The following is a 15,450-nucleotide window of genomic DNA, read 5'->3' as shown; positions in this document are numbered from 1 at the left end:
TAAGATGAATGTCCTTCCTAAGTTTCTTTTTTTGTTTCAGATGATACCTATTTTAAAAAAGGATTTAAATTTGGAAGAGTGGCAAAGAGCTGTCAATAGGTTCATCTGGCAGGGGAAAAAGCCGAGGGTTAAATTTAAAATTTTGCAAGATGCACGGGAAAGGGGGGGACTTAAAGCCCCAAACTTAAAATTATATTATGATGCGGTGGTTTTGACTTGGATTAGTGATTGGATTAACTTGACTAATAGAGATATACTGATTCTTGAAGGTTGGGATTTAATTTATGGTTGGCATGCTTATTTATTTTTTGATAAGAAAGTTGATCATGTTTTTAGGTCTCATATTTTAAGAACTGCACTTCTGAGAGTTTGGAAAAAGTGTCATTATAAGTTAAGTTTTAAAATCCCAATGTGGGCTATTCCGGAACATGCAATACAAGGAATTACAAGGGGAGTTAAATTAAAGGGAATTGTGTATAAGGATCTACTTACTTTAAGGGGACAGGACTGGCAAATTAAATTATTGGATGAATTGATACAAGATAATATTCTCCAGTCCTGGTTCCTATATAGTCAGTTGGTGGAGAGATGGCATATAGATCAAAAGTTAGGCTTGGCATTAGAAGATGTGAACTTGATAAGACAGATCAAAGATCAAAGTAGAGCTCATATTAGGAGAATATATAGCGTTTTGATAGAGCTTGATTCGGAAACAGAATTAGTTAAAGATTGTATGATTAAATGGGCTCAAAATATTCAAAAGCCAGTTATGTTAGAAACATGGTAAACAATTTGGTTAAGAAATGTCAAGTTCACTCAAGCACAGAATTTAAGGGAAAATTTTTATAAAATATTTTATAGATGGCATTTGGACCCTCAAAAATTGTCTTGCATGTATCCGAATTTGCAACCAAAATGTTGGAGATGTGGTAATTTGGATGCAACTTATTATCATATTTGGTGGACATGTAGGGATGTTAAAGCTTTTTGGATTAAGATTTGGTGGAATCTTCAACAGATTTTTAAGAAGAAGATAAAATTTACACCGCAATTATTTCTATTGGGCATTATGGACAATCTGGACTCAAAAGAAGTGAATTTGATGTTGTACTGTATAACAGCAGCAAGGATATTGATTGCTCAAAATTGGAAAAAGGAGACATTACCGAATATGGACGATTGGAGACAGAAAGTTTCATATTTTGCAGAAATGGCAAAAATATCCGCATACCTGAAGGATCAATATCAAGAGAAATTTATTCTGGTATGGAGAAGATGGATAGATTATATTCAGAGAAAATATGAAATGAACAATTACCATATAGCTTTTGATTAATTATGGTTACTTATAAATATTTTTTATATATAAGTTAAATATATAGTTCATAGTTACGGTGATTGTATGTTAGAGTTAAAGTAAGTTTATACTTGTTTATATTATGGTTGGGTTGTTTGGGTTAAATTTGGATTATTATATGTTTAATCCTGTACTCAGCTCTGGGAAGTCAGGGGGGGAGGGGGGGAGGGGATTAGGGGATTAAAATTATAAAAATTGATGTATTTATATGTTATAGGTGAATAATAATTGTATTGAAAAAAGGAGATGCTCGGCTGGCACCCCAAACTGCACTCCAAGAGGCAGTTAAGAAGGGAGAGGGGATGTAGTTAGGTGGAAAGGAGGAAGGTGGAGAGCTTGTGGGAATGGAGGGAGGAAGGACAGGAAAGTGAATGAGGGTGGAGGCAAGGCGGGGACCGCCGAGCATCTCCGAAAATGTATCGATCTGGATTATTTTTTTTATTGCTTGTATATGTAAATGCATCATATTGATATTTGTTGTTTAATTACAAAAATTAATAAAACTTTATTAAAAAAAAAAGAAATATAACAATTAATCTGTTCATAATTCCAGGTCTCACAGTTCTTATTATATATTAGAGTTTGAAAGGGAGTGGCATGTTATGATGCAGCCATATTAATGAAGTTATCCCTACTATTATAGTTTGAAAAACTACTTGACCCGAGGTAGCTTCTTGAATTCATTCTAAATTAACTGAGTACTTGAAGTTAATAACCTTATTTAGTCCAATTTTGATTATATTAAAATAAACACTAAAAGATACAAATTGCATAAATGAGACTCCATTCTTGGGTACAATTTTCCCTGTCATTACAGTACTTTATATGGAAGAATTGGAAAGTTATATGAGGTTATAAATGTAATTTGGTCCTGAAAGGAGAGTTGAAGTGTGATTTCTTTACTTCAGACTTGTACCTGATAAAAATAAAAGCAACAGAGGTAGTAAATAGTCAATGAATATTGAATTTTTCCAATAATGGTAATAGCAGGGATTGTATCTACCCAAACTAGAAGTGGTAGTATATTGGGATTAACATTAGTAAATCAATGTCATAATCCTAGTGCTAAGTATATTTCACCTCTAAATGTAATGTAGCATCTATAGCCTACCTAGCACAAAATAGTCTGGCTACTCTTAACATATTCTAGTAAAATATATAATTAACTAATGTTTTAAAAGGGAGCAAAATGGCTCAGTGGTTAAAAAGATGAACTTGTCACCTGGAAAGCTGATAGCCTGGGTTCAAGACTTGAACACCACATGACGGGGTGAGGTCCCATCACTTGTCCCAGCTCCTGTCAACTTAGCAGTTTGAAAGCATGCAAATGTGAGTAGATAAATAGATATAACTTTGGTGGGAATGCAACAGTGTTCTATGAGCCTTAGTATATAGTCATTTTGACCACATGACCACGAAAGTGTCTTCAGTCAACACTGGCTCCCTCGGCTAGGAAATGAAGATGAGCACCACCCGCTAGAGTAGGACTTGACTGGACGGGCTAAACCTTTTCTTTTACCTATATAATGTTTTAAAGCTGTGTTCCACTTATGCATACTATATATATTTACTTTCCCTCACAGCAGCAAGCAGATTGTTTAACAAATATTTGACTATAGAAGATATGATAACCCAACGTGCTACATATCAGGTATGACAACAAAAGACCTACTGCACTTGAGATCATGCATATGTACTTGGTACACTAGAGTTCAAAACTATTTTGCAGTCCATTGAAAAAGTGACAGATATGTAGTGTCTGAGAATTCAGGGAAAAATAGTCAAACAAAAACATTAAAAGCAGATTAATATTAATAAATAAATATATACTGTAATGAATTAATTCTGCTGAAATAAGCACAAGTGGTACCATGAACTATAAGATTAACAAAGTAATCTTTGAAACTTAACGACACAGAATTCTAATTACAGTTGTGTAATTAATACTTATAATATTTTAACTGTCATTTGGATTAGACTCTCACTGATTTTTAGAAGCTATTTTGAAATTGTTAGTGCATGAGATGAATCTTATCTACGAGTTTTTTTCTTTCAATCTTAGCAAATTTCTTTTATATAACCTCAAACAGTTGTGCTATTAGATATGGGGAAGAAAAGGTAAGAAAAAATAAGGTTTGTTTCAGAGGGCATTAAATCCTTTGAAAGCCATGACATGATCTCACTACAGTATAAAATTGGGCCATTTTTCAGCATTTTGTATTTAGTCCACCTATTTATATTTAATGTAGCTGCAAATAGAAAGCAAGAATGTTGGACTGCTATAGAAATGATTCATTAGAACTGTCAAAAACATCCCAAGGTTTTGTAATCCTAGCATCTTTAGAGCTCAGATGCTGGGTTCAGAATTGTGAGGTGAAATGAAATCTCTTCAGTCTCTATTCTTCATCTATTAAAAAGGTTTAACTGTTAGGTGGAATGGAATGAAAACTACTAGAGAAGTGTTCCAAAAGCATGTTTTTTTCCTATATAATCAATTTCCTATCAGCTTGCTGTAAATTCTAATTTAAATTTATACTTGGGTTTACTCGGGCTCAATTCTAGACTTTTTCCACCAATGGCCAGGTATTGCTTTTGCCTTTTTATCTACTCGAATTCCGTGTTGAATTAAGATGAACCCCAAATGTCATGATTGACAGACCTGTCTACAACACTGCTAGAAAACTCCCCAACTTTCCCTACACCTTCCAGATTGATCAGATTCCCAGGGTCGACTATTCTAGAATATGTCACAAGTTTGTGTAGGTCCTCAATGGTCTGAGGTGGCAGTCAGTTTTAACTGGACCAAGAAGTGATAATACTATAGCAAAGGGTTTGATACATGTAGTGGGTTCCCCATTTTTTTTAATCACAGTAGATGTGCTTGAAGCAAAAAATGAGATCTTGTGTATGTCTACTGGCATATGTTGAGCTAAAGTAGTTGGTGGCCATGAACTTTATAAACTTTCCTGACCCATACTCCAGAGTATGAAAGTCCAAGTCTACTCAAGGGTGACGAGATTAGATTAAGGAGCCTGGTGAAATGAACTCTTTGGGAACCAGAGCTGTTTATCAGAATGTGTAGAGAAAGATGAGCTTAGTGAAGATATGCACAGAGCTATTGCTGCTTGCAGGTTTTGCCTATAACAATTTGTACATTTCTTTATTGGCATATCTTTGTTTTGGGACAATTTATTGCCACCATCCCACATGTTGCCTTTGAAATACCTGAACCTGCAATTCCCTATGTCTTTCTGCAGAAGAGAAAATGACTTGGTCTCTATTTAAGTAGCAGATGGTTCTGGCAAAAGCAACATACAAGTGGGCCACAGACACACATAGATGGATTGATCCTTTTTGTAGACTTCAGCTCGGCATTCAATACCATCATTCCAGAAATTCTTCACTCTAAACTGATTCAGCTCACTGTGCTTGTTCATATTTGTAAGTGGATTATCAGCTTTTTGACAGATAGGAAGCAACAGGTGAAGCTAGGGAAAATTACATCTAGTACCCAAGCAATTAGCACAGGCGTCCCTCAGGGCTGTGTGCTCTCTCTGTTGCTGTTCTCGTTATACCAATGGCTTCATCTCAAGGGAATCCTCTGTTAAAGTATTGAACTTTGCAGATGATACAATGGTCATTGGACTCATTCAAGATGGTGATGAGTCTGAATATAGACAGGAAGTTAAACAACTGGCTTTGTAGTACACTCAGAACATTCTGGAACTGAAAAGGCTTAAAACATGTAGAGATCAGAGTGGATTTTGGAGGAGCTCTTCTGTTCTACCACCTTTTACTATATTCAACAGCACAGTATCAGCAGTAGAGTCCTTCAAGTTTTGGGTTTCTATAATCTCCCAGGACTTGAAAAGGACACTTAATATTACAACTATCATTAAAAAGGCACAACAAAGAATGTTCTTCCTGCATCAACTCAGGAAGTTCAGACTGCACCAGGAGCTGTTGATACAGTTTTACAGAGGAATTATTGAATTTATCTTTTGTACTTTTATAACTGTCTGGTTACAGCAACCAAACGGGACAGTTACAGACTCCAATGGATAGTTAAGACTGCAGAAAGAATAATTGCAAACAGCCTGCCTTATATAGAAAAGCTGTATATTGTGCAGGTCAGAAGGAGGGCTGGGAAGATATTTGCAGAATCCTCACATCCTGGACATAAATTGTTTCAACTTGTCCCCTCAGGACTGCACTACAGGGCATTGCATGCCAAACAACTAGACACAGGAACAGTTTTTCCTTCATACCATCAATCTGTTGAACACCTAATTATCATAGTGTTGTCTAATGTCTATGTATATTTACCTATGTAGTATCCTTCTTATTATCTTCTTTACTCCTCCCTCTTATTAGTCTTATTATTACGATGATGAAGATGATTATTCTGTTGCTTTGCATGTACACTGAGAGTTTCTGCACTGGAGACAAATTCCTTGTATGTTTAATCATATGGCCAAATAAAATATTCTCTTCTCTTCTCTTCTCTTCTCTTCTCTTCTCTTCTCTTCTCTTCTCTTCTCTTCTCTTCTCTTCTCTTCTCTTCTCTTCTCCTCTCCTCTCCTCTCCTCTCCTCTCCTCTCTCCCCTCCCCTCCCCTCTTCTCCTCTCCTCTTACATTTTTTTTTGCCATTATCAACTCTCACAATGACCACACTGATAAATTTTCTCCATGACAATTTGTGGCTAACCTGGTCCTTCAGTTCTTCCAATCGCACCCTCCTCACCACTGTAACTGCGTTTATCCACCTTGCTGTTGATAGTCCTCTTCTCTTTCCTGTCACCTTTCTTAGCATTAAAACCTTCTCCATAGAGTTAGTTCTTGAAAGGTAAAGCAGATTGCATGTCACATTTCAGTGGTTATTTCATCAGTTCTTGTAGCTGTTCAGTTTGGTAATGACTGGAGTGCTGATCTAAATTCATCTAGTACTAGAGATTCTTGTTTGTAGGGAATATCTTCTAAGGTATCTTGCATGTTGGCACTTCTCCTCTACAGTATTTCAGGATACTCCTTCCATCTTTGTTTGCACTCCTTTGAATCAATTATTATCTTCTCTAGGAGTATTTACCACAGTGGACCCCAACTCTTTTGGCACTAGGGATCAGTTTCATGGAAGACAAATTTTCCACAAACCAGAGGGTTGGTTTCGATTTCACTCACTTGCCTGGCACTCATTTCCAGTTGTGCAGCCCAGTTTCTAACAGGGCACAGATTGGTACCAATCTGTGGCCCAGGGGTTGGTGACCCCTGCTTTACCATACCGATTCAAGATCCTTCTGAGATCAGAGATCTTTTGAAACAAAATTCTATTTTTTCATGTCTGTTTCATTCTCAATGTAACAATATATATATAAATGTAATACTGTTTCTATTCTCTTCTAATAGTGTTTGAAACTCTTTCTTAGGTTACTTCCTGAGATTTTTGCTTTCTTAACTTTGATTTCTAGGCATTTCCCATGTTTTATTCTTTATTAGTTTGCCTTCTTCTTTTCTTCATTTTTAGTAGTTTCTTTTCAAGTTCATCCATAATGACATTTTTAATTTCATTCTATGATTCCTTTGGTTCTCTATCAATGAGGCTGATATTCTACTTAAACACAAAAAAAATGGTTTTCTGCTTTACCTTTCAGGAATTGGACTCAAAATTTATCAGTCCCCTTCCAGTGGTTCTGCAAATAAATCTAGTGGCCTTTTGTTTGCAATTGCCAGCATTTGTAGAGAGTAAGGAAGATGTCCTTAACAGAGAAAAAATATGTATTTAGTCCAAATAATCAGAAATGATGTCAAAGCTGTTCAGACAAACACATCTCTAATTCATATGGGGAGGGGGGAGAAGGCTCTGCACAAGTAGATTTGCAAGATTCTGTTATTATAGTCACTCCCAATAAAAGTTTTTTTCCCTGAAAAGTTAATTCTTTATCTCTGCTACCTCTTTGGATTGACAGCATCAATAAAGATTCATCCTCTTTTCCATTGATCATTGCTTATGTGGAAGTGCCCCCACTACTCACAACTATACATTAAGTATTACTTTTATCACTACTAACTAAAACCCTCTCTCTACATGTTAATCCATCCCAAGTTAAGAGGTGCATGTGTATATTTAAGAAATAATACAAATAAAACTTAGTATTTAAAATTACATAAAGTCACCAACATTTACTATATTATAGCAGATAAAAAAGCTAATCCAATAAATAGAAATTAATAAATGTTGGGAAATGCTTAAAACACTTTTTTCACTTATAGTACTGTAGCCAATCAAATTATTTCATAAATATGACCTAGTGCTTAAAACCCTGAAGACAAGGAGAAATGCTTTTGCAATAAACAATATCATTATCATAAAGTAAACTTGACTAGACTGGCTCTAGAGAAAATCAAAACTGGTTAGGAAGGCTTTCAACAAAGGATCCATTTAATGACAACTGTCAGTTTAACAAAAATCTTCTTTGCCAGTTAATAAGCTACAAGGTCAAAAAATAAAATCTGAAACATCAAATAAAGGGATGAATTAAATGCTGATTTATTTATTATATTATCAAAAGATATGGATATGAATTATCTACATAAATGCTAGATAAAATAAACAAATAAATGCTATATAAGGTATTCAGATTATTTAGCTGATCAATAACACATGCTACTGTATATTGAAGAGCTCTAATGGAGGTCCAAAGCCATATATTCTACGCTATAGAATGTTCTATATGCTGTTGTGAAAGTTAACTAGTAAATGTCCAAGAGCAAAACCATTGTTTTAAACTTATTTTGTTCAGATAACTGTCATAACTAGAATGTCTTCAATTCAAACAAAATGACAACCTTAGTTAAAAATGGTACTCTGATCGGTATCTCATATACCAAACCTTCCAAATGTTTCTTAAACAGTAAGAGAACAAGTCAAATTTATATTGTACCATTAAAAAAACTCCCTTTTTACGACCCTGTAATCCCTTAATTTGGGGCAGAGTTGGGGTAACTGGATGGAGCTGAGTGTTTACTGGCTGGATGCCTTTCCTGACACCACATAGACATCACAGCAGATGTTTTTTCTATGCGCCCTAGAAGAGAAACATCTACCGTTACCTAGGATTGAACTCTCAACTTTCTGAGTGGGAGACAAGTGTCTTCACCACTAGGCCACCACATCTCTCTAATATACTAATAATAATGATATATTATAGCATTAAAAATACATAAAAACCTATGCTCTAAGCCAGGCCTGCACAACATACACCCAGCAGGCCACATATGGTCTGCCAAGCAATCTTGTGTAACCCACTAGCATTTTTTAAAAATATTTCCTTGCTGCCAAGCACCACTGCCACTGGGAAGAATCTGCTGCCACCACCTAGGTTTTTGCTATCATGAACACCAGCAGCTCCATTGCTCTCTCCGTGCTACCAGCTGTTGAACAGCTGATTGGCATGCCACCTACTCCTTTGTGGCCCACAAAGGTATTTTAAAAGGTATTAATCTGGCTCTTTCCCATCTATGAGTTGTGCTGGCCTTCTCTAAACTCTTCCTTCTGGATGAATCAGGAAAACAATAAATTCTGACTCAGTGTGACTGATGGAACCATGTCAAAAATGACAAGGTTACTGACTCCATACTAGGATAACTTAATGATAAATTACAGAAATCTAGACCAGAGAAGCAAGCAAATATTGATTATATATTTACAGTAGATATACTTAGATCCTTCTGGATATTTTCCAGAATCTAAGCATATGTTATATCAAACAAATCACATAAATCTAAAACTTATAGTAATAGACTCCATTTGGGATAGATAAGCAAAGGCTTTCAGTGCCTCCTAGTTTTGGTATTACCTTCAGTACCAGAAGGCATTTAGCTCCTATTTCTTCTTGCTAGTAAACATAAGCAAGGAGCATTTATTTGTCTGTCTGTCCATTACTGTTCTTCCTAAGGAAATAGCTATTAAAAAGCATCTGAAAACAAAGCACTGAATTAGTCTGCACCAAATTAACTTCTGCCCAGATCATGCTTGATTTGTATGTTTTGCCAACTTTCCTTGTGGCCCAGTTGCATATATTTAGAGGAGCAGTGGGAGATGAGGGTGGGTATTTTGCTTATGTAATACCATGGGCTATCAACTGGAAACTGCTAAATCTGTGTGTACATAGTGCATGAAATTCATAAGGGATCCTTGCTTACATAAGTAACACTCTTACATTACTTGAAATGATAAACAAATACAATGCACTACCTTAAATTACTAGTAAACTATATAGTATGTAAAACAATACAATATATAAAATACATACGTGTTACTTTTAAATTATTATTGTTATAATATCCTTAGTAGGTTTGCCATTTCTTTCGATAATTTACCATTTGGTATTTTTTTTCCTGCTTGTATCAAGCAAACAATGTTATTTCTCACCTCAACATAGCTAAGTTATTTTGTCCTGTTAGATGGTAATCCAAGAAAGGGCCAGTTCAGAGACTTAGAGATCTCTCTTGCTTTTCCTCAACGAGGTGCCAGATTCTCAAGCAAGTAATCTATAGTTATATTTCTTTTTAATTGTGTGGTATAGTAGTAAATAGGTACTCAAATTTATCAGTTTAATGTAATGTGAAAGTGGAAGTTTCAGTCAGCAAAAGTTGATTTTGATCAGAACATAGCAGGAACATCTATCAAAAGCTTCTTTTTCTTTCTTCTGTATCAAAGGAAGTAATTAGTTGATCACTAACAGTTGATCATGGAGAACTTATGCCTCTCCAAATTTTCTTCACTGCAATTCCTAGCATCCCTCTCCATTGAGAGAGGGCTGCTGGAATATCTAAAGGGTTACAGCTTCCCCATAAAGTCAGGTAGTTTTGCAAGCACCATGATGGACCTGTATCTGTTAGAATAGCAATTTAAAGGGGCTATTATCTTATTCAGCAGGAAGTGACTGAGAGAGAATTCTCAATCTGATAAGTCAAGCAAAGCCACTTCTACAGCTTTAGAACAATACCACACCTGTGTGTAAATGTCTGCTACATCCTGCAGTCTCTGAATCTGCAGACCATTTTTTTCTTCTGATGACACCACTTTCAACACTTTTTCTGTTGAAAAAGGCATTAAAAAGAATGGAAGCAACTAAAAGCTGCAGCCAACTATGGTGCAGAGCATAGTGCAGGGGTAGGCAGCCATGCTAGCTCAGGAATTCTGGGAGTTGAAGTCTATGAGTCATAAAAGAGCCAAGGTTGCCTACCCCTGGCATAGTGCTTTGTAACAGAAAAAAAATGAAGAGAGGGAGAGAAAGTAATGAAAGTAGAAAGAAAACAGAACAATGGATTATTTATTGAATCCCTTCAGAACTGTGATTAGATGATTCAGAAATCTGAAATTTAAAGAAGCATTCAACTGATGGGATTTTCTAGTTTTTTGTCATTAGATCTCATGTGGTTTTATGCATCAGATCCCCTGTTATTATCCCATAGAAATACAAGCAAATATTTTGGTAGCCAAAACAACATTGTAATACCAACTACTGCTGCCCTTAAAAACTGGCAATTAGACTGAACATCAACCAAGACGTTCTATGCCCAAAGTTTCCTTGGTTAAATAAAAAGCCATTGTCACAGTCTAATTCCCATTTTTTTCAGAGAACTATCAGAGAGATTAGCTAACTCTTTAACCTCTTCCTCTCTTATCATTGCCCCCAAGTGGGTGATGGGCTCACATACTTTAATGCATTTTAATTGTAGATCTTTTTAACATTTTTGTGGTGTAATTGCTCATTGATTAAGATGCTGGGCTTGTCGGCTAGAAAGCTGACAGTTTGGGTTCGAGACCCAAGTGTCACATAACAGAGTGAGTGCCTGTCTTTGCCTAGCTCCTGCCCATCCAGCAGTTCAAAAGCATGTAAATAAGAGTAGATAAATAGGTATCACTTAGGTACGATATAGTTGGCAATGACTAGCAGAGTAAAATTCGCAGAGACTCCTTTCCTTTTTCCTTTCTTTTTAACATTTACTATGCTTTCCCATAGGAGGGGTGCAATGAACTCCTTTCTTTGATAAGGAAACCAAATTGATTTTTGTATTGGCCATATTAAGGTCAAATATGAATGGTTATATCATAGAAAAATAAAATGTTTAAGAACACATCACAATTACATTCTCAATGAGCGAATATGAAACTATTTACTCTGCTTACATATCCAAAGGTAGACTATTTGTATAGTCAATACATTATGGAATTGCATACAGATAGTCTCTGGAGTCTCCTTGATAGGCACTCACAGGACATTGTCACACTGTCTTCTTTGGAGCACATTCCAAAGAGAAGAGCTTTCCCCATTTACAGAGGAGACTAGCGCATCTGCCATGTTGCACCTAATCCTATTGAGGATTGACTAGGTCTGACAGAGTAGATTGAATCCTTTTGGTTCAGCTGTGAAACAGGGAATGTTGTGACACTCTGGAGGAGCAATAGAGGACCACTCTTGCATCCAGGCCTGAAGCTGATTGAAGTTGTTATCCAGCAAGTTTCTGGCTGTGCTAAAAGGTGGATGACTGGAGTGAAGCCTCTTGTTTTATAGCATCTCTAATATCTGCATTGATTGGCAGGTATTGTTATATTATAAAAAAATGTTTAGATTCATAGCAATACCTCAAATTATAAGACAAGAATTAAAATATGGAAAATAATGCATTGTCTAATTACTTACACATTTCTGTTTTCCAATCAAAAACATACAGATTGACTTTTTTTTCTGCTGCAAAACTGATCCTGGGACACTGCTTTAGCAAGTGTTGACTTTTGTGCTCACTAGCCCATTAAATGTTTGTTTTACCAGTTGTTCTTTTGCCTGCACTAGTCAGGGCTGTACTGCTAATTACTTGCAACTGCTTGAACTGAGCTTAATCTAAACTAAAATATTGCATTTAAACTGCATGTTGGAGCATAGCATTCCTTTCAGAAAGAAAAGTTTCAGAAAAAAATCCCAAAAAATTGAGGGAGACTTAACCCTTTATACTCATGATACTTACAAAAATGTTGATATTAAAAAGCAAGAAAACAATATGTAGTACCAACCTCAAAATAGCAATGTAGCATTTTGTACAATAATAACCTATGTAACTCATGTACTTTCAATTTAACTCATATCATTTTCAGAACATAGGCAAAATAGCACATAAATTATATTACAGAGATTTTATTTCTAGCCTTTTATTATTTTATCTTTTAATACAATGAAATCCCAATAACTTTTTAAATTGGAAATTCTGGAAATCAGTAGCAAAATGTCAGTTGTTATTATCATATTATTTATTGGGATAGTTTAGTATACAAATACAAATACACACACTCAGACACAGGTACAAACACACACACACATACAAATATAATTGTTTAAAATATTTGTTCACAACTTCATTCAAGTTATGAATATTCAGTTAATATTAAAAAAAACTAATGGTTATTTTCTCCTAAAATAAAAATACTACATTTTAAAAATTTTAACAACCTACAATTTGCTAACATTTCACTCAAAATTAATATTTGACTTGAATTATTTTGTCTTAATATTTAATAACCAAAAGGATAAAGTAATACAGCTGCTTACTAACCTACAAAAATATTTGTGGAACATTTTTATAAGTTATCCACATGCTTTAGAGATCTCTTGTCCAAGAAATGGGTCATAAAACTCAGAAAATTGCTTTCTTCTTAGCACCATCAATTTTCTTTGGCTAAAGACCTACAAGAACTTTAAAGCATATCCCAAAATATGGAGGATTAAAGGATTCTCTGGATTTCAAATAAAATATGTGTGGTTTACGTAAGTTAGCTACATGTCTTTACAGTTGTTCTATAAACGCTTCCAACTTTTTGTGACCTGATGGACATCATGTTGCCAGGACTGAGACTGTCAATAAACATTTTCTTATTATAAGCTCATGCTACATCATCAGGGATTATATCTAGCTGCCTTCTGTCAGTTTCTTTTTCAATAGTCTTCTATTTTTCTTCAGGATCTTTACAAATGACTCATTCTTTCACATGAAGGTGACCAATGTATTTAAGCTATACTTCATTTCTGCTGAAATCAGTGGGAGAATTAACTACAACTAACTTAAGGGTAGTTAATTTACTCCAGTGTTGATGGTCAGGATTGAGAAAAATATCAACAGTCAGTTTACCAGGGATCTCCACAGAGAAGGCATCAGCAAAATCAAGATGATGACTACAACATGTGATCAAAGCCCTACTCTTTTTTATACAAGTTGTATTGGGGACGAGTTCACATAGATCACATAGTTGTGGTTGCCACCCTGACTTTTTTTTTTACTTTCTCCCTGGGCAAATCCTTGCAAATTTACTCTGCATAATGAAAGCAATATGCACCTGAATCCAGTATTTGCAGTTGTTTCCATTTCTTAGAGTTGGTCATACACCTGGTTAAGAAGTATAGCGACTACACTTGCAACATAATAGGTAGCTGTGATAATATGAGGCAGAATTACCTGGGCAATTAGGTTCTTCTGGTACCCAACTTGGAATTGAATGCATGTTTTCAATCTTCCTTTCCTCACTCACACACAGTTCTTTGTGCCAGTTCGGCAGGCCGCTTGAACATAAATTACAGGCTATAAATCATTCACAGCCAGAGATAAGCATGCTCAGATTGTTTCACAGTTAGTAGAAAACATGCAGCCTTTGAAAATATCCTTTCACAATATCTTGAGGCTAGAATGTACTTGGGTCCAATAGGTCAGGCATGGATCAAGACTGGTAAACAATCAGATGATGAATCTGGAGGAAAGGCAAGATATATGGTGAGGCAAAGATGTGGTAAAGCAATATATATGGAGGCCACAGTTGAAGTTTGAAGAAGGAGCTAAGCCACAGTAAATCTCTGCTTAGTGCATAGGTGAACTACAGTAACCATGAATTGCCAAATATGCTGTCCTGTTAGTACTTCCATGCCTTTTAACTAGCCTTTCTGTCTGTGCCTAGGACTGAAGAGTTGACCCTCTGAGTCAGTGGGGGTGGTTGGGGGGTCCTGGGAACTATCTGGATCTTCTTAAGGTGGAGTGGAATGATTATTGGCTCTAGTACTGCTGCATCTCCAACAACAGGACAGTTACTACAAGATACTTGGGCTCCAGCCCAACTTCCTGTCTTCCAATAATGATTATGCTAAGTCAACAGTAGAGTAGATCACACTCTGAGAACATATTTCTGAATTAACTGCTATAATCTATTTCAGATTTACTAGCGATTTTTATTAATGGTCCACGCTCTGCGATCACTCCAACGAGGTACTCATATTTAGCAGCTGGAATTGTCCATTAGTCCTCAACTCCAAGAAAATTTATTGGTCTTATTTCAATCATCCATTTAATTTTCTCAAGTGTAGCCATAGCCATACTATAAATATGCAAAACATACCCCTTTTCCTTTTATCTTCATCTGAATGTAATGTTTAAGAGTCAGACCAAATGAAATTGTTTTGTTTTTTAAAAACTTAGTTAAATAAGAGATTTCAATTAAGTGTTGGAACTTGATACACATTACAAAAGTCATTACTTAATTTAAGCTGAAGAATGGGAAGTTAATTAGGAAGGAATATTGGTGTAGCTCATATACAGATATGGGTATATCTTAATTGCCCTATCACATGGTCAATGGCCAAGAAACTGAGTTAGTGAGGTTTATAAGAAAACTCCCCACCCCCCTGACACTCACTCTGATGACGCTGGCAGTGGACCAGCGAAAGCTTAGGTTGTTTTTAGTATTGTAAATAGTTGTTTTTATTGTTTTAGTTTTTTAACAATAAACAGCTGGTTTATATCCTTCCCAGAGTTCGAGGATTTTCTATCATTGTACAGATATGCCTGGGATTCGTATTTTTATACTTATTATACAGTATATATATCTTGAGTGGGTTTTTTATGCACCCTGTCCTCCCCTGTCCCTTTCCTCCCTGATACAGTTGACAAAGTGAGAAAGAGCCTGTGGCCTAGGGGTCAACACAGCTACCTAACGTGCAAGCATATATATATATATATATATATATATATATATATATATATATATATATATATAT

Source organism: Protobothrops mucrosquamatus, unplaced genomic scaffold (assembly GCF_001527695.2).
Source record: "Protobothrops mucrosquamatus isolate PMUCROS unplaced genomic scaffold, P.Mucros_1.0 scaffold102, whole genome shotgun sequence".
Lineage (NCBI taxonomy): Eukaryota > Metazoa > Chordata > Lepidosauria > Squamata > Viperidae > Protobothrops > Protobothrops mucrosquamatus.
Note: the sequence above shows the minus strand (reverse complement) of the source record.